At 36.2% G+C, this 20,917-nt stretch overlaps 1 pseudogene; it reads left to right on the top strand.

Moving 5' to 3' along the window:
- Window positions 1-16,818: 16,818 nt before the first annotated feature.
- The window catches only part of LOC138924532 (olfactory receptor 2T8-like), a 56,669-nt pseudogene continuing 52,570 nt past the window's right edge, over window positions 16,819-20,917 (top strand).

Below are 20,917 nucleotides of genomic sequence, written 5' to 3'. Positions count from 1 at the left end.
TTTTTTTGTTTCAATCCTGATTTCCCTTGCCTTGAAGAAGCTCTTTAGTCTGAGGAAGTCCCATTTGTTTATTCTTTCTATTGTTTCCCTCATCTGAGGAGTTATGCTGTCCGAAAAGATTCTTTTGAAGCTGATGTCAAAGAGTGTACTGCCTATATTCTCTTCTAGAAGACTTATTGTTTCAGGCCTAATCTTTAGGTCTTTGATCCATTTTGAGTTTATTTTAGTAAATGGTGAAAAAGAATGGTCAATTTTCATTCTTTTACATGTGGCTGTCCAGTTTTCCCAGCACCATTTGTGGAAGAGACTTTCTTTTCTCCATTGTAAGCCCTCAGCTACTTCGTCAAAGATTAGCTGTCCATACATGTGTGGTTTTATTTCTGGGCTTTCAATTCTGTTCCATTGATGTGTGCACCTGTTTTTGTACCAGTACCGTGCTGTTTTGATTCCACATGCAGCTTTGTGGAATGGTTTAAAGTCTGGGATTGTGATGCCTCCAGCTTTGTTCTTCTTTCTCAGGATTGCTTTAGTAATTCGGGGTCTTTTGTTGCCCCATGTGAATTTTAGGATTGTTTGTTCAATTTCTGTAAAGGATGTCATTGGGATTCTGATTGGGATAGTGTTGAATCTGTAGATTGCTTTAGGTAGTATGGACATTTTAAGTATGTTTATTCTTCCAATCCATGTGCATGGAATATCTTTCCATCTCTTTATGTCATCATCGTTTTCTTTCAAGAAAGTCTTGTAGTTTTCATTGTATCGATCTTTCACTTCCTTGGTTAAATTTATCCCAAGGTATTTTATTCTTTTTGTTGAGATCATGAATGGGATTGATTTCTTGAGACCTTTTTCTGTTAGTTCATTGTTAGCATATAGAAATGCTATTGATTTATGTATGTTGATTTTATACCATGCAACTTTGCTGTACCTGTTTATTGATTCGAATAGTTTTCCTATGTAGTCTTTGGGGTTTTCTATATATAAGATCATGTCATCTGCAAACAGCGAGAGTTTTACTTCTTCATTGCCTGTTTGGATTCCTTTTAATTCTTTTTCCTGCTGAACTGTTCTGGCCAACACCTCCAGTACTATGTTGTATAAGAGTGGTGAAAGTGGGCACCCTTGTCTTGTTCCTGTTCTGAGAGGGCTGCATTTCAGTTTTTCTCCATTGAGTATGATGTTGGCTGTGGGTTTGTCATATATGGCATTTATTATATTGAGGTACTTTCCTTCTATACCTATTTTTTGAGGGTTTTTATCATAAATGGATGTTGGATCTTGTTGAATGCTTTCTCTGCATCTATTGAGATGATCATTTGGTTTTTGTTTCTCATTTTGTTAATGTAGTGAATCACATTGTGTGACTTGTGGATGTTGAACCATCCCTGTGTCCCTGGTATAAATCCCACTTGATCATGGTGTATAATCTTTTTGATGTATTGCTGTATTCGGTTTGCCAAAATTTTGTTGAGGATTTTTGCTTCTATGTTCATCAGTGATATTGGCCTGTAGTTTTCCTTCTTTGTGTTGTCCTTGTCAGGTTTGGGGATGAGGCTGATGTTGTCTTCATAGAATGCATTAGGGAGTGCTCCATCTTCCTCTATTTTCTGGAATAGTTTGAGAAGGATAGGTATTAAATTTTCTATGAACGTTTGGTAGAATTCTCCAGAGAAGCTCTCTGATCCTGGAATCTTATCTATGGGGAGGTTTTTGATTACTGTTTCTATTTCTTTACTTGTGATTGGTCTCTTCAGATTGTCTATTTCTTCCTGATTCAGTTAGTGTAGGTTGTTTGATTCCAGGAATTTCTCCATTTCTTCTAGGTTGTTCAATTTGTTGGCATATAGTTTTTCATAGTATTCTCTTATGACCCTTTGTATTTCTTTGGTATCTTCTGTGATTTCTCCTCTCATATTTCTAATTTTATTTATTTGAGACTTCTCTCATTTTATCTTAGTGGATCTGGCTAAGGGTTTATCGATTTTGTTAATTTTTTTGAAGAACCAACTCTTTGTTTTATTGATCCTTTCTACTATCTTTTTTGTTTCAATACCATTTATTTCAGCTCTAATTTTTATAATTCCACTCCATCTACTGACTTTTGGCTTTGTTTGTTCTTCTTTTTCTAATTCTGTTAGTTATGCTTTGAGGTTGTTTATGTAAGATTTTTCTTGGTTATTGAGGTGAGCCTGTATTGCAATGAATTTCCCTCTTAAGACTGCCTTTGCTGCATCCCAGATAAGTTGGTATGATGTCTTTTCATTTTCATTTGTCACCAGATAATATTCGATTTCTTCTTTAATTTCCTAATAATCCATTGTTTGTTCAGTAGCATGTTGTTTAGTCTCCACATTTTTCCCCTTTCCCAGCTTTATTCTTATAGTTGATTTCTAGTTTCATAGCATTATTATCTGAAAAGAGGCTCAATATTATTTCAACCCTCTTGAACTTATTGATGCTTGCTTTGTTTCCCAAGATATGGTCTATCCTTGAGAATGTCCCATGCACACTTGAGAAGAACGTGTAACCTGTTGTTTTTGGATGAAGTGTTCTATATTTATCTATTAAGTCAATTTGGTCTAATTTTTCATTTAATTCTATAATTTCCTTGTTGATTTTCTGTCTGGATGATCTATCTATTGATGTTAATGGGGTGTTGAGGTCCGCTACTGTTATTGTATTGTTGTTGATGTCTCCTTTTAGTTTTTTTAATAGTTTCTTTACAAATTTTGGTGCTCCTGTGTTGGGTGTGTATACATTTATAAGGGTTATGTCATCTTTGTGGACTGTCACTTTTATCATTATATACTGCCCCTCTTTGTCTTTCTTTATCAGTTTTGCTTCGAAGTCTAATTTTGTCTGATATAAGTATGGCAACACCTGCTTTCTTTTGTTCATTATTAGCTTGGAGTATTGTCTTCCATCCCTTCAGTCTGTGTTTGTCTTTGGGGCTGAGGTGTGTTTCCTGGAGGCAGCATATTGTTGGATCTTGTTCTTTGATCCATCCTGCCAGTCTGTGTCTTTTCATTGGAGAGTTCAATCCATTTACATTTACAGTGATTATTGACATGTGGGGGCTTACTGCTGCCATTTTATCACTTGTTTTCTGGTTCTTTTGCATTTCCTTTGTTTCTCGTCCCATGATGTTTGGATCACTAATTCAAGTAGGTAAATTTCTGTATTGGATTTCTTCTTATTTGTAATTTCTGTCTTTATTCTTGTTATTTCTTTAGTGGTTAGCAGGTGGTTTGTTTAACACATCTAGTAGATGAGATAGTCCATTTTCTGATAGCCTCTTATTTTCTTAAATTAAAACGTTCCATCCCTTTTCTCCTCCCCTGCTAGGTTGTTATTGTCAGATATTTTTTCCTTTTCTTTTTTGTGTTGTGAGTTTGTGGTTAAAATGACTACGTTATATTTATTCTTGATGTTTGCGTTCCATTTATCTTTAATGATTTATTTTACTTTTGCTTACCTGTTCTGATGGAGAGCAGCTACTTTCTGTTATTGTCCTTCTGCTTATCTCTTTTGCTCTGGATTTTCTAACCCCTTTCCCATTTTTGATTTTTCAGGTATGAGGTTCTTCCTGAGCATTTCTTGAAGAGGAGGTTTTGTGACAATGAACTCCCTTAACTTTTGTTTATCTTGGGAAGTTTTAATTTCTCTATCATATATGAAGGATATTTTTGCTGGGTAGAGTATTAGTGGCTGCAGGTTTTTGTCCTTCAGAGTTTGGAATATTTCATTCCATTCTCTTCTAGCCTCTAAGGTATCTCCTGGGAAATCTGATGATAGTCTTATGAGAGTTCCTCTGTAAGTTATTTTCTTCTGCCTGACTGCCCTTAGTATTTTCTCTTTGTCATTGACTTTTGCTAGCTTCACTACTATATGCCTTGGGGTTGGTCTTCTTGCATTAATAGTTTGGAGATCTATTGGTTTCTGTCACATGAAGTCCCATCTCTCTTCCAAAGTTTGGAAAGTTCTCAGCCATTATTCATTTGAACAGGGCTTCTGTCCCCTTCTCCTTCTCTTCTCCCTCTGGGATACCTATACCCCTTATGGTGCATCTCCTAATTGAGTCGGATAATTCTTGGAGAGTTTCTTCATTTCTTTTTAGTCTTAGTTCTCTCTCCTCCTGTGTCTGCAGTATTTCTTTATTCCTATCCTCCAAATTACTAATTCTGTCCTCTATATTATTGACCCTACTGTTCTGAGAGTCCAGACTTTTCTTAATTTCCTCCATTGTGTTCTTCATCTCCAGTATTTCTAATGTGTTCTTCTTTATAGTATCAAGCTCTTTTGTGACATAGCTCCTGAACTCATTTAGTTGTCTATCTGAATTCTCTTTTAACTCATTGAGTTTTTTAATAATGGCTGTTTTGAAATCATCGTCATTTAGCTTATACATTTCATTGTCATTGGGATTGTTTTCTGGGTGCTTATCATTTTCTTTCTGCTCTGGAGATTTAATATATTTTTTCATGCTGCTTGATAATGTGGATTTGTGCCTCCACATAGAGATAGAGTTTAGTCGCTGTTTCCACTTGGTGTGGGGGGAGAGCAGCTGTTTAGACTGCACCAACCAGGAACACTGTCAGCTGTTACTGACTGGACCTGGGCCCCTCCTCATAGTCACAGTGGTCCTGTGGTGTCCCTCATCAGTTGTGGGGCAATCACAAGGGAGCCCCAGGCTGCTGGTGCCTAATGTTGCAGCCCACATAGACGTGCTCCCTCCTTGGGGTCTGCAGCAGTGTTATGGGCTTTCCCAGTTGCTGGGAGCAGGATCACCTATAATCACAGTGCTGTCACTGTCAGAGCCCACAAGATCACATTTGCCCACTATAGGTCCCAGCAGAGCTATAGGTATCTTCTGCAGTCTGTGGTTAGCTCACCTAGCTGTGCTACTTTTGCCCCAGGGCATTCCAGCCTTGTGATTGCTGGTTGTGACCTCTCCAATAGTGCTGTGCAGAGTCTTTCACTGAGGCTGCTATGGGAACCTGGAGTTCCCCAATGGACCATGTAGCCATTCCACTGGAGCTCCACCCAGCCCCCCACCACTCCCATGGAATCTCAGGGATCCCCTTGCCTGGTCTGGGACACAGCCATAGTCTGTGGGCCTGGCGACAGCTGGCAGACTGACACCTTGCAGGGAATTCTGCTCTTTGGGAGCTTCCTGGCATTCTGAATGCTGGGCAGGGCATCTCTGCTAATGGCAAGCAGAGGCTTTCCCTGCCAGATGTGTGCAACCCTGAAGTTTCCCTGTGCACTGCGGAGCTGGGTGATGGAGCTACACCCAGTCCCCAGGCATGTCTATGGGAAGTCTTGGTGCCTCTTGCAATGTCCCATGCACAGCTGGAGACCATAGGTCCTGCAGTGACTGGTGCATTGCTGCCCTGCGGGGGAATCCGCTCCCTGGGAGTCTCCCTGTGTTGTGAATGCTGGGTGGGGCCTCTCTGCTAATGGCAAGCAAAGGTTTTCCCTGGCAGCGGGTGCTGGACCCTGGACTTTCCCCCTGGGCTTAGGTGTAATCATGGGGGCTTAGGTAGGGCCGTTGTCACCTGTTTCCACCGTCGCTCTGCCGGTGAGTACACACTCCCACCCTTGGGGTGTGGCGATGCTATTGGGGACTCTGCTGGAAGACAGCCTCTTGCAGGTATTAGACTGTCCAGTGGTTGGGGGTCATAGAGTTTTCACCTATTTCCACCTCCTCCTGGGGGAAAGTCCATCCACCTTCCGATGTATAGCAGCAAGGGTTTCTCAGGCATCTTGAGATGCTATGTGGATTTCCTTTGTTAACCAGTGAATGTCCAATGAGTTGTAGATTTGAAGAGGGAGAGAGAAAGCAGACCACTCACTCCACCATCTTGGGCCTGCCTCCCTGATAAATCAATTTTTTAACAAATATTTCTGATTAAATTTTAATTTCCAATGAAATGTCTAGCAAAATTATAGTCTATTTCCACTTTATCATTTCCAAATGAATTATTTTAATAGTTTTAAAACAAGAAGCCATAAAACTTAACATCTTCAATTAGAAAATACAACTCCCAATGCAAAATGCAGGCATAACACCCAAAGATACCAGAAGCGACATTCTCTCAACCATCAATTTGTGGAAACCTGTTGAAAATGAGTATTTGTGCTCTTACTCCTTAAACACAATGTTTGGATAGAAATTTCCACTAAATGCCAGCGGGACAGTGAGCTCCAGCAGAGAAGAGACTTGGCCTCAGACAACACAGGTATGAATCTAGGGCCCACAAGTTAGCAAGGGGAAGATTTCAGAATAAGTACCTACAAATCTCATTGTGCCTCAGTTCCTACAGCTGCAGAATGAGAATCATACCCATAAGAGTACTTATTCATATGGTTGGTATAATGTTGTAAATGTCTTAAAGTTTCTAATGACCTTAGAAGTTATATAGTAAATGTGAAATGTTAGCATAATTCCAAGGGATCCTCATTATTTGCAGAATTTTACTCAGTTACTTGATTTCCCTTTACCTTTGGGTAAATTCAAATTGGAGAGATGCTCAGAGATGTATTTATTTATTCTTTTCATTTAGTTTTGGAAGCATCTTTTTACATACTAAAGCTTCCTTTTTTACTACATTACAATAAGACACTTCAGGAAGGCTATACCAATATTCCTATGATAAAACTTATCAAAAGTCTACATAAATCTATAGTACTTTTGGACAAAGTTTTGCCATTAGTTATTTTTGTGAGTTTTATTAATTTATTTAACCTTCAAAATCTCAGTTCAGATTTTCTTATCTTGACAAAGAACTAATTGTTTACTTCAAATATATGTATGAATATCCTGGATTCTACATATTCAAATGTTTTACAGACTAATATTACAGTTTTTTTCCTGAAATTTCAATGGTAACATACTGAAACAATACTCACTCTTTACCCAGATTCACACAGATGCCCACAGAACCAAAGCATGATATCAGTATCATTCAAATCAGAATGTACGTATATACATGAGAAGTGCATAATGGATGTTGATATTGTTGATAATGAAGATAATAAAATAATGGAAACTAGAGTGGTTTAAATATCTATCAAATGACATACATATATTCACATATTGTGAAAATGCAAAGTAATTCTGCCCTTTCTTTACAATATAAGAGAAAAATGTTCAAAAAGCCAATGACTATGAATAATAAATGATATGAGTCCTCACATTCAGAAATTCCAATATATCTTATCACAAGAAGGTAAGGTAAAAATAATGTAAGCCAAGGCATATTTAATTGAAGCTGTGCTACATGAATACAAAGCTACCCTCTTCAAACGACCAGAGACTAAAGACAGACATAATTTACATTAAAAAAGAGAATAAATTTCAAAAAACTTTAGATAAAATGAGTCATTAAAAATATTGAAAGGTTCCATAAACTCTCCTTAATAAAAGAAACAAGAAAATAATATCTGGTATCATCACTTCTATTCACATTTGCATTTCAGTTTAAATCTAACCCAAAAGCAAAAAAAGGAGAAAAATTGTACAAAGACTAGAAGTCAGTATACATTATTATTGAAGAACATAATAGTATAAATTGAAATCCTAAGCGAAATGAAAATAAATTTATGTAAAATAAGAACACATAAATCTCTTAGATAAATTTTCTAAGTCACTGACTGAACAAAAGTTTCAGAAAATTTACTTCAAAATGATAAAAAACAAGAACAAAGCACTATACTCTGGTTGAATTCATCATAAATTTTAGGAGACATTAGGGGAGAGAATCTCATAGTCACAGAGAATAGATTCAATTTTTAGAAGAAAGAAGCTCAAACCACAAAAGAAACTATTGAGAAATGCATTTTTATTAATAATTTTACCTTGTCAAAAAGTATTGCAAAGATTATGACAGGAAAGCCGTATTTACATTCCCACCACCAATGCACAAGACTTGGTTCCCTTTTCTCCACATCTTTGCCAGAATTTGTTATCTTTTATATTTTGATGCTAGCCATTCTAACCAATGTGAAGTGGTATCTCACTGTGATTTTGATTTTTATTTCAACGATGATTAGTAAACGTTGAGCACCTTTTCATATACCCATTGGCCATTTTTATCTCTTCGTTGGAACTCTGTCTATCCAAGTCCTTGATCAATGTTTTAATTGGTTTGTTTTTTTTTCTGCTATTGAATTGTCTGAGTTCCTTATATATTTGTATATCAATTCCTATCAGATATACGCAAACATTTTCACCCAACCTATAACCTATAGGTTGCTTATCCATTGTCTTGATTTCTTTCTTTGCTGTGCAGAAATTCTTTAGTTTGATGAAGTCATACTTGTCTATTTTGCTTTTATTGCCTAACCTTTTGGTGTGATATCCAAAAAGGCAAGTCAAGACCAATATCAAGGAGTCTTTCTCCTTATGTTTGCTTCTAGAAATCTACAGTTAAGGTCTAATATTTAAATCTTTACTCCATTTTTAGTTGATCCTTTGTATGGTGTAAGTTAAGAGTTAAATTTCATTCTTTTGCATCTGGATATCCAGTCTTCCCAACACCATATATTGAAGAAACTATCCTTTCCCCATTGTGTGTTCTTGGTGCCCTGTGGAAATTTAAGTTGACCATTCATGCTTGGATTTATTCCTGGCATCTCTACTTTGTTTTAATAGTCTATGTATCTGTTTTTATTCCAGCACCATCCTGCTTTTATTAGTATAACATTGTAATACAGTTTAAAACAGAAAATGTGACGCCTCCAACACTGTTCTTATTTCTCAATATTATTTTGGCTATTCAGGATCTTTTGTGCTTCCATATGAAGTTGAGAATTGGTATAGCCATTACAGAAAACAGTATGAAGCTTCCTCAAAAAATGAAAAATAGGATTACCAGATGGTCCTGCAATCTCTTTCTTCTGGGTACATAACCAAAGGAGAAAAATCAGCATCTCAAAGAGATAGCTGTATTGCCATGTCTATTGCAGCATTATTCCCAATAGCCAAGGTATGGAAACAAACTAAAGCCTGTTGACAAATGAAGAGATAAAGAGATTTTGAGACATATATATATATATATATATATATTCATCATTTAAATAGAAGGAGATCCTTCCATTTGCAACAACAGGGATAAACTTGGAGGACATTATGCTAAGTAAAGTTAACCAGACACAGAAAAACAAAACTTAAATAATTCATGTAGATATGAAATTTTTAAAAGTTAAATACATAGAATAGTGGTTACTAGTGGTGGGAAGTTGGGGGAAATGGAGGAATGTTCATCAAAGGGTGCAAAATTGCTGTTATGTAGGATGAATAAATCTAGATAGCTAATGCAAAGTATGATGATTATAGTCAATAATGCAAAGTATGATGATTATAGTCAATAATACTGTATTCAATACTGGAAACTTGCTAAAAGAGTATATTTCAGATGCTCTCAGCTCACAAAAAGTGGTAACTATAAAAAAATTTTAACTATGTGAGATGATATCTTAACTAGATAGAGTATCATAGTCACTTCACTATGTATATGTATATGTATACAAAAGCATAATTTACATCTGAAAAGTATATAATTTTTATTAAAAATTAAAAAACAAACTTAAAACAACAAATAACAGTCATAACCTAGGAGAAAATATGCAACATTTGTAATTAATAAATGATCAGCATATAAGGAATACTTACGAATAAATAGTCTCAAATCTCGGAAGAAAAATGGGTAAATGGCAAGGATAAATAGTTTAACATAAAAGAAAACATGAATTGCAATTGAGTGAGTGAAATGATATTTAACCTCATTAGAAATCCAGCAAACGAAAGTTATATGTAAAATATGATTTCCTCCATGGTCAAGAGATTAGTAAAACTGGAAGTTTGTAAATTTCAAGCTTTGGATAGGATATAAAACAATACATAATTTCATACACCCCACATAACTTGTTTACTTTTAGATGGATAAATGCTAAAATTAGAGATTCTCAATCCTGCAGATGAATCTGTGAGCACAGCTACTCACAGTGCTTTCTGTTGTCAGTTTGGAGCATCTTATATGTGTGGTGTGTTTAGCAGCAAATAACACTGACCATTAATGTTTCCCTCCCACTTTTATTCATTGAAGCAGCCATGGGTCCCTCAACCATTTTTGAGGACCCTCAAAGAAGTGTGCCCACACCAAAATGCAAGTTATTTCATGGGTCACTGGTCCCTTAATTACTTAATTGTTTCCCTGTCTGCGTTTTGACATCTGCTTATTTGCTGCTGGGTCCTCTTGTTTTGGACAGCTCATGTAGGTTGCCTACAGTCTGTCAACAGGTCTTAGAAGAGTATTTTTCATGTGCCTCATATTTCCTTTCGTCTCATTCAGGCTGATTTCAGCCTTTAACACCAAGTCCTCACCATGCTTTCCCAGTTGGGTTCAGATAACGAACAGGTCAAAATGTCTTCATGTATTGCCCCCTCTGGAGTCCGGCAACTTTAACCAGGAAACCACATTCTTTGAACTTACTAATTCAATTTCCAGTGCTTTTCAGATGGTGGTTGTGGTCTATGCAGTGGTATCTCATGTTCCAAATACTTTTTCTGACACCTGAGGTGAAAGAGGGTCAGATGGTACCAGGGTCCCATATGAGGAATTTGGGAAAGTGAGTTGTATGCTTTCAAGGTGTATATAATAGTTACTTACTCTCCTACCAGATTTGCTTTAAATATGATCCAATTTGAGACGTAATCATATGAATCTACTGCAAAAGTTTGATTTTCACAAAGTCAAATGCATAACGCTCACAAAAATATGAAGTCAATGAATGTCTATTCAAAGTTTGTTTAACTTATCCATGAGGGTCCAAAGAAGGTGTAAGAACTGGTGCAAAGAGCATTTGAGTTTAACAGGGATTGTTGTAGACTTCTGAGAAGGCCACACTGAGATAAACACTATTTTTTATTTTTCCTTTCTGCTTTTTGTTTTATAACATAAAAATAATTGGTCTTTGTTTGAGGTTCCTGGCACAGAAATCCTAAAAACCTTGGAATTTCCAGAGTGGAAGTGGGATAGGGCTGCTTTTGGTTCTGATGAGGAGACTCCTGGTGGGCCCCTAGATAGCTTTAGGATGGGACCTGGTTGCCAGAACACCAAGGCATGATTTGAAGTTTGGAACCTTTAGTTCCATCCCCCAACCCCTAGGGAAGAGAGAAAGACTGGAAATTTAGTTAATCACCAACAGCTATCAGCATGCCTATGTAACCAAAACCTCCATAAAACTCCTCAAAGACAGGGTTCAGAGAGCTTCTGAGCTCACAAACACATACCAGGAGGACAGTTCAACTCAACTCCACAGGGAGAGAAGCTCCTGCACTCAAGACGCTTCTGAAACTCACCCATGTACCACTTTATTTGATTGTCCATTTTTATCCTTTATAATAAGCTATAATCATTATAATAACATTGTTCTGGTTTTTGTAAGTCACTCTAGAAAATTATAGAACCCGAGGAAGGAGTCATGGGAACTCTTTGTAGCCAAGTTGCACAGAAGGGGTCCCTGAAAACCTGATACTTATGACTAGCAACTAAAGGAGGCAGTCTTGTGTGAGGGAGCCCTTAAGTCTGTGGAGTCTGCACAGACTCCAGGTAGTATCAGAATTTATTAAATTGTAGGATATCCAGCTGATGTCAGAATGTTGGAAAAGTGGTATTGGAAAAGGCACCATGCATTTGGTGTCAGGAGAAGAAATCTCCTCATTGCTTGAGCTTTTGTTTTTACCTAAGTAAAACTTGTTGATTTCTTACTTCATTACTGGACATAAATTATTTGCATCTGTATTGGACGCATTACAGATATATTGCATACATTGCATATACATTAATCTGCAATGTCACAGATTCTAGGCCCTGATTATTAGTAAATAGTAAGTCACACACAGTTGTTTTCACCCCGAGAACTAAATAATCTTTGAGCAGTCCTGTTAAGCAATGACCACGTATAACATTGACAGGACAGACTGCTCTGCCTTTGCTTATTTTCTTTTTTAGATAATATTTCATAACACTTGGGCCAGAATCAACATAAGCCCTGCTTTCAAGATACATTTTTTCCCATTGGAAACAATCGATGATGGTAACAATGAATATTGATACATGATTTACAAAGGGCCAGATGCTCTTCCAAGTAATTTACAAATATTTTATCTAATCCTTCTCATTATCCTACAGACTAAGCAATGTTACTATGCATATTTTACAGAAGAGGAACATGAAACTCACTCATAGTGCTAATCCAAGATCATGAAATGCATAAGGAATAGAAAAAGGATTTTAAAAAACACAAAATTGGAAATCAATGAGTTTAGAGGCTATCAAAGCACAGAAGACTAAGGATAGAGTCAAAACTCAACTTTAAGTGGCTTATTCAAGGTCATAGTTCTCAATGTGTAACTGACCCTCCCTTTGAGTGATTCAAATGTTCCCTAAAGTTTAAGAACCACAAATCTGAGGTGATTTAAATATAAATTCCTCTACTCTGCTATCTCAGGACACTTAAATATAGGTATGTTGCTTAAAACTGTTAACATTGTCTGCATTCTAGTAGAATGCAGAGGTTCATAGATCAAAGTGCTCTTTTAAAGACAAAATATATGCAAAATGCTGAGCATATTTGCTGGCATGTAGAAATGCTTAATAAATAAAATCTATTATTATCATCATCAAACAGAAAAAGGAATAATCTATATTTCAGGCAATTAAGGCACATCTGTTCAATACAAGGAGTGGAACTCCTGTTTTTTCCTTTGAAAAGTCCTTGCATTTGCTGTTATCCTTATAGTTCCACATCTCTTCACCTTCCCATTCAGGGTTATTTTGCCTTTAGCAAAACCTGGGTGTTTAATTAGTTCATTGCATCACTTACTCTTAAGAAACCGTTAAATCGGTATTCCCCTGACAAAAGTGACTTAACTTTGAAGGTGTCATTGCCCCAGGGGAGGTATTGTGTAGGTGTATGAAACTTTAATTGGTCATGTAGGACTTCCAAATAAGTATGGCATGAGGCCAGGAGGAGAAAGCAGTACCCTCAACACTGATGTAAGCAAACATTCGTAGTCAAGCTATTAAAAAGGTCCAGTACCATATCTATGTCTCATGGATTATGACTGTCTAATATAGAGGTAAGTCTAATTTGAGAATTATTTTTCCATTATATTATGAATTAATTTCAAATGATTCTTATTTATTAAGTGTTTGGTATTCTACATATGAATTTTGAGTTGCAGAGTAACCTTTGTAAAATTTCATCCACAAATGATACAAAATAAAAGTATCCCTCTCATCTACATTTATTCTGAAGATATAAATTGTGGACTGGTCCACCCAGAACCAGCAGGATAATAAATGTTCTTGAATAAGCACTCAATTTATTCAAGTTACTGAGTTCATATTAGTGGAGTTTTTCAATGAACAGTGTGGCTGTTTCAAGAAATTAACCATCTTTTATCAATATCTTCTGGACCTAGAGGCACTTTCTTTGTTGAGGGCACAGTGGCAGAAGGAATAGAAAAGGAGATTGTCGAAGGAAAATCCAAGAGTTCATAACAATGATCTCTACTAGATCTTATAAGTCAGTGCAAATATGGAGAAGGAGACTAATCAATGTCTCTAGCAGCTTCAGAAAGGGAGTGATGTGGGCATTAATAGACAGAATTCCTCAGATATTTTCTAAACAAAGGGCCTAGACTAAATCAGAAAAAATCTCAGGGCAAGATATTTTGTTACTTTAAAAATAATGAAGAAGGGGCTGGCCTGGTGGTGCAGGGGCTGCTTCTCAGCGGCCCATGGTTCACTGGTTTGTATCCCGGGTGTGGATGTGGCACGGCTTGGCAAAAAGCCATGCTGTGGTAGGCGTCCCACATATAAAGTAGAGGAAGATGGGCACGGATGTTAGTTCTGGGCAAGTCTTCCTCAGCAAAAAAAGAGGAGGATGGGCAGTAGTTAGCTCAGGGCAAATCTTCCTCCAAAAAAAAAAAGTGAAGAAAAGTTTCCTTTTCTTTCTCTGAAGGATGTGTACATGTATATCCGGAAAACTATCCATAACCTATTCCTGGAGTGGGAATAGCTGTCTCACCTCAGGAAAATATATATGTATATTTTAAAAAAATGTTTCATTCAATTTCAGTCCCATTATTTAATAGCCTAACATTAATTTGGTCCACAATTGGACTAAAGAAGAAATTCGTATAAGCATCTGTCCATATTCTCATAATGTGCTGAGTTAATGGACTTTTAATTAAAAGTGAAATGTTTCACTTAGCAAGTAAATGCATTTATATATCCATAATGCCAATACATTCTTTATTAAAAATTCCTTGTTTGATATTTAGTGAAAAAGATGAAGCAGCATAAGTTCTATATACACAAAATTAAGCAATACATTTAAATTGATCTTTCCATTAAATTACCTACTATATGTTGAAAAGCCTAATTTACTAAAATATCATACATCACAATTTTTTCACAACAGAGCAGGATATTATAGAGGTGCTTATTTACTACATTTTCATTTTGAAGAGTCATGGTTCCAATTTCATTCTTATTTATTCAGACACACATTCATGTGTGTGTATGTGTGTGAGTGTGCATGTGTGTATATCTCATCTATTTCACCTTCATATTTCCAGATCATTCAGTCAAATGATCAAACTGACATTTTGTGCTATGACTTTCTAGCTATTGCTTACGTGGGGAAAAAATAGCAACCAATGACATAGACTGACAAATTAAATTGAAATTAACAATTTTGTTTCAATGTGCAAAATTAAGGGAAATTATTTCAAAATTCATTCCTCCACAAAATATCCAATTTATCTGTTAAGAAGTTTTGTAACTTAAAACATATAAACAAAACAAGGTTAAGTAACTGTCTCCTCATGACATGTATAGAAAATAAAAGAAATAATTCTTAACCCAGGACTTCTGTATCCCAAGTCCGGAGTTCTTTATCCATATACCCTAACATCAACAAGATTAGTCTGAGGGCAGTTAAAAGTTATAATGGAGGTAGAGACAGCTGCAGGCAAGGAACCAGGGTCTGTGGCAATAAGAGGAGAAAGATATTTTAAGCAGTATATGAAACAAGGGGCTGCATATACTAGATAGACAGTAGTGAAAATCACCAAGGCTCAGCAAGACCTCGATTAGGTAGACTGTTTATTTGTCTAGTATCAGTGGTTAAACAAGTCATCTCAAAGATGCTGCTGTTACTGTTTGTTGTTATGTCCATTCAAATGTGAATGCTCAGATGGTGAAGGTAGCAATTTAATGAGCCATTAGCACTGACTTTCCACAGGTCCCTTAAAGAGACCGCCTGTGTGTGAGATGGCTGTGCAAGAGCTGGGCTCTGTCTGCTATCTGATTTTTATAGAATTAAAGTATTCACAAAATCAAACCCTTCAGGTTATAAAGCATCAGCGCTATCTCTGTCTCTGCAGTATTCAATTACCAGACAACAGACTCAGAGATTATTATGTCTCTAAAGCATTGCATGAAATATTTTTGGGCTGTCCATATCATAAATAAAGAAGTCTGCAAATCCATCCATAAAAAAGTGGCAAATTTGTGCATTTTTCTGCTAATAAAAGAGAATTGGCTTCTTGTGTGTATGTGCTCTTCTGCTCTTTACGAATTTACAAGTTTTGCTCTTAGTATGCAGTTTTAAAAATGGCAAACACTGAAAAAATCTTACTTATGTTCAGTGTATAACAGCTCTCAACCTAGAAACGCTTCCTAATAAAGCCATGCCCATTTTTGTGGGCTCAGTCATTTTGCTTGTGTCTCCTAAGAAAATAGATCTGTTTTGTTAAATATTAAACAGCTGTCCTCAGAAGATAAGCCAAATATCTAATTTAGGTATTTTTAAAAATTTTTTCTTTTAAGATATATTTATACTTTACCTGTGACTAATCATTATGTTCCATGGTAATAAGATTGTTTTAAAATTGTTTCCTTTTCTTTTTAATCACCTTACTCATCATCATAGCTATTGCTATTCCCTCCAAGCATTTATTGACATCAAAGATCCTCTCATGCTTTCCTTCCATACTCATCTTATCCTTGCAAGTCTCCATGGCAGTATATCGTGCGGTGAATTGATATGTATAGCATGACTCCAAGTCCTAATAAGCTGGGGAAAGAAATCTGCACTTTATTCCAAGTGTGGTGGGAATACACCGAAGATTTCAGAAAAGAGAGTGAACTACAATACCTACATTTTAAAAATCAGGCAAATAAAAATAGTTATTTAACGAGAGGTAGTAAGAATATTTTCATTTTATTGGGGACATTATCCTCCTTCAGTGGGGAAATTTTGTTTTACTGATACTCATCTGTTCCCTTCTGTGGTCCTTGCAGCCCATAGTGAAACAACTTTATTTTCTTGTTTATTAAAAATGTAACTAATTTGAGTGTGTTAAAATTTCCAAAATTTGCAAAAAGATCATCTACGACTCAGACAAATATAAATGACAAACTTTTAAATGTGTTTATTTTCTCAACTTAAATTTTGTTTCAGTACACATAATGAAAGCACAATAATAATTATTAAACAATATAAAATTGGCCAAAGTAACTATTTATAATTTTATAGCCCTTGACAATCTTTTTACTTCTGATCCATTTTGGTCTATTATCTCAATCAACCAATATGTCATTATGTGAAATATATAGACTAACCTTATTTAAAATATTAAAAGTTGAGTTAAAGAAAAGTGGGATGATAGGTCAAGAAGAGCCATATTAACTGGAGGGTAGGTCTTTGAATCAGAACCCTGGATTCCATATCCAGCACATGACCAGAAGTTATGAAGTTAGACTAACATTGTTAGATGATGAAAGTCTCTTCCTTCTCTATTTTTCCATTGAAAGAATCACACCAGAAGAAATCATGGAGAACAGAAACGCAACATCAGACTTCATTCTTCTAGGACTCTTTAAACACACAAGACCCCACCTCTTTCTCTTCATGGTGGTGCTGACAATGGCCATTGCTTCTTTTATGGGCAATTCCCTCATGCTTCTCCTGATTTACTGGGACCTGCAGCTCCACACACCCATGTACTTCCTACTGAGCCAAATCTCCCTCATGGATGGTGATGCGGGGTCAGTGAGCCGAGGAGTTGAAGGAAAGATTTCTTGGACTCTCAAGATCTGGCAGTAGTGCTCTTTTTATTTAGAGAATAGTGTGGAATAGCATGGGGACAGGACCCATGGGCAGTCAGAGCTTCTGCTGCTGCATGGGGACAGGACCCATGGGCAGTCAGAGCTGCTGCCTGGGGACAGGACCCATGGGCAGTCAGAGCTGATGCATGGTGACAGGGCCCATGGGCAGGAGGAGCTGCTGATGCTGCCATGAGTTGAGGGTTAGGGATAAATTTATAAGGCATGAGTATGTGACTTATTTTTACTGGAAAAAGAAAAGATGATGTAAAAAGTCATTAAATGATTTCAGTGCAGATAGGGTATGGTTATTGTGTGGTCATATATCTTTTAGATACGAATCTGGCCATAGAGATAGGCATGTAGGTGAGGATGAACCAGGCTTCTCTCCCTGGGGCAGCCCTAATTCATACCATAAAAAAATCCACCGGGTCCTATAGTTTGGCATGTAGGCCAGGTCACCTTGGGCTTCTCTAGCTGGGGCAGCCTTAATCCACATCAGATGTGATGCTGGTTGCCACCATTGTGCCCAAAATGGCTGCTGACTACTTGACTGACAAGAAGTCCATCTCCCTTGCTGGCTGTGGTTTGCAGATCTTTGTTTCAATCATACTGGATGGTGGTGAGAGTTTCCTTTTAGCAACAATGTCTTATGACCTCCATGTGGCTGTTTGCCATCCACTGCAATACCATGTCTTCATTAGCCAGGAATTATGAGTGAGAATGATTTTGGGGTCTTGGTTCCTGGGGGCAGCTGATGGGCTCATGCAGGCTGCTGCTACCCTGAGCTTCCCATTTTGCAGTGCACGTGACAGCGATCATTTCTTCGGTGAGGCCCCCATGCTGGTGTGTTTGGCTTGTGCTGACACATCTGTCTTTGAGTATATCATGTACATCTGATGTGTGTTAATGCGCCTGGTCCCCTTATCTCTCATCCTGACCTCCTATAGTCTCATCCTCGTAGCTGTTCTCTAGATGTGTTCTAGAGAAGCCCACAAGAAGGCTTTTGCCATATGCTCCTCACATTTGGCTGTGGTGGGACTCTTCTATGGAGCTGCCATTTTCACCTACATGAGGCCCAAATCCTACAGGTCAGCTAACCACGGTAAGGTCGTGTCAGCATTCTACACTATCTTCATCCCTGTGCTTAACCCCTTCATCTACAGTCTGAGGAACAGTGAGGTCAAGGGAGCCTTGAAAAGGTGCTGGGAAAGGTGCAAATTTGAAATGTCAGCAAACTTAGTCTCACTATTGAAGATTATACAATGCTAAATGAGTTTAATTTCTTGAAGTCATTAACATTTAAACATATTGTAATTCTCTCTCCTTCAGTAATGCATGAAGGGAAAGTTAAATTCATTGATCAGTATAATAGGAAGTTGTCAAGAATTACCTGAGACTACCATACTGAGAGATACTAATTCTTGAGCAGTTACTATTTGCTATGCTCCACACTGAGCCATTTTTGTATGTTATTTTGTATCCTATTGACAACTGTATGATATATATATCATATATCATATATATCATATATATATATCATATATATATGATATATATATATGAAACTTAAGTTGTTTCCTGGTGTTTGCTATTTTGAATAATCCTGCAATGGACGTGCAGATATCTCTTTGAGATTCTGATTTCATTTTATTCGGACATATACCCATAAGTTGAGTTCTTAGATCATATGGTAGTTCTATTTTTAATTATTTGAGAAATCACCATAGAGTTTTCCATAGCGGCTTTACTAATCTACATTACCAAAAACAGTGCACAAGGCTCTCTTTTCTTCACACCCTCAGCATCACTTGTAATCTCTTGTCTTTTTGATGATTGTCATTCTAACAGATGTGAGGTGGTACAACCATTGTGGTTTTGATACGAATTTCCATGGTGATTAGTAACACTAAACATCTTCTCATGCATTTTTTTTGTCCTTTGTATGTCTTTTTTGGAAAATATCTATCCAGGTCCTTGTCCATTTTTTCAATCAGGTTATTTGTATTTTTGCTATTAAATTATAGGAGTTTCATATGCATTTTGGATATTAACCTCTCATCAGATATTTAGAAATTTTTTTTAGTATATTGCCTTTTCATTTTGTTGATTATTTTATTGTGAAGAAGGTTTTTAGTTTGATGTCATCCTACTTGTTGATTTTTGCTCTTTTTGCTTGTGCTTTTTGTTTCATGTCCAAAAATATCAGTGTCAAAACCAATGTCAATGCCTTCTAAGACCCTGTTTTCTGAGGATTTTGTGGTTTCAGGTGTTACATTAAAGTCTTTCATCCATTTCCAGCTAATTTTTGTGAGTGGTGTAGGATAGATGTCAAATTTTTTTTAATTTTGTGTGAATATCCAGGATTTCAAATGCTGTTTATTGAAGAGAAAATCCTTTTCTCGTTAGGCATTCTTGGCTCGCTTGTCAAATATTAGTAAACCATACATGCCTGGGTCTATATCTGGGCTCTCAGCTCTGTTCCATTGTTGTATACATTTATTTTTATGACAGAACCATCTAGTTTTGATTAGCATAGCTTTTTAATACAGTTTGAAATCAGAAAGTGATTTCTGATGCTTCCAGTTGTTATTTTTTCTCGACTGCTTTGAATATTCAGCAACTTTTGTGATCCCATACAAATTTCGGGATATTTTTTCTATTTCTGTGAAAAATGCTATTGGAATTTTTATAGAGTCTGCATTGAATATATAGATGTCTTTGGATGGTACTGATGTTTTAACAATGTTAACTCACTGAACAATGAATATGGGATGTCTTTCTTTTTTTTGCGTCTTCTTTCAAAATTGTTCATATACTTTATAGTATATAGACTTTCCCCCTCCTTGCTTAAATTTATTCATAAATATATTCTTGATGGTATTATAAATAGGATTGATTTTTTATATCTTTTTCATATATTTTAGTGTTAATGTCTAGAAATAAAATTGATTTTCTTGTGTTGATTGATTTTGCATCCAATAGCTTTACTAATTTAATTTACTGTAAGAATTTTTTGGTTGAGTCTTTAGGATTTTCCCAAAGAAAATTATGCTATCTCCAAACAGAAAAAAAGTTTACTTTAACTCTCTGATTTTGATGTATTTCTTTCTTTTTCTTAACTAATTGATCTCACTAAGACTTCCAGTACGATGTTGAATTGGAGAGATGAAGATGTGCATCTTTTAGTGGTTCAAGATTTTAGATGAAAAGATCTCAAACTTTCACTATTGGATATGATGTTAATCATGGACTTTATATGTATGACCTTTATTATATTTAGGTGTATTATTTCTTTACACTATTAGTTGAGAACTTTTATTATAAAAGAAGGTTAGTACTTTTCAAATAATTTTTCTGTATCTACTGAGAGGAGAATAAAATTTTTACCTTTTATTTTACAAATGCAGTGTATCACATTTATTGATTTGCATACGTTGAACCATTTGTGTATCCCAGAGACAAGTGCCACATGATAGTAATGTACAATCCTTTAAGGGTGCTACTAAATTCAGCTTGCTGGTATTTTGCTGAGAACTTTTGCATCTATATTTATCAAAGTTATTGGATTGTATCTTTAAATATTTTAGTGTCTTTATCTGGCTTTGGTGTCAGAGTAGTGCATGCTTAGTAAAATAAATTTGGGGGTGTTCTGTCCTTGAAATTTTTGGAAAATTTTAAGAAGGATTGGTGTTAATTCTTCTTTAATTGTTAGGTAGAACTCACCAGAT

The sequence above is a fragment of the Equus caballus genome, chromosome 6 (genome assembly GCF_041296265.1).
Source record: "Equus caballus isolate H_3958 breed thoroughbred chromosome 6, TB-T2T, whole genome shotgun sequence".
In the NCBI taxonomy this organism is placed as follows: Eukaryota; Metazoa; Chordata; class Mammalia; order Perissodactyla; family Equidae; genus Equus; species Equus caballus.
The sequence above is the reverse complement of the archived record's forward strand: the minus strand, read 5'-3'. Positions and strand labels throughout refer to the sequence as shown.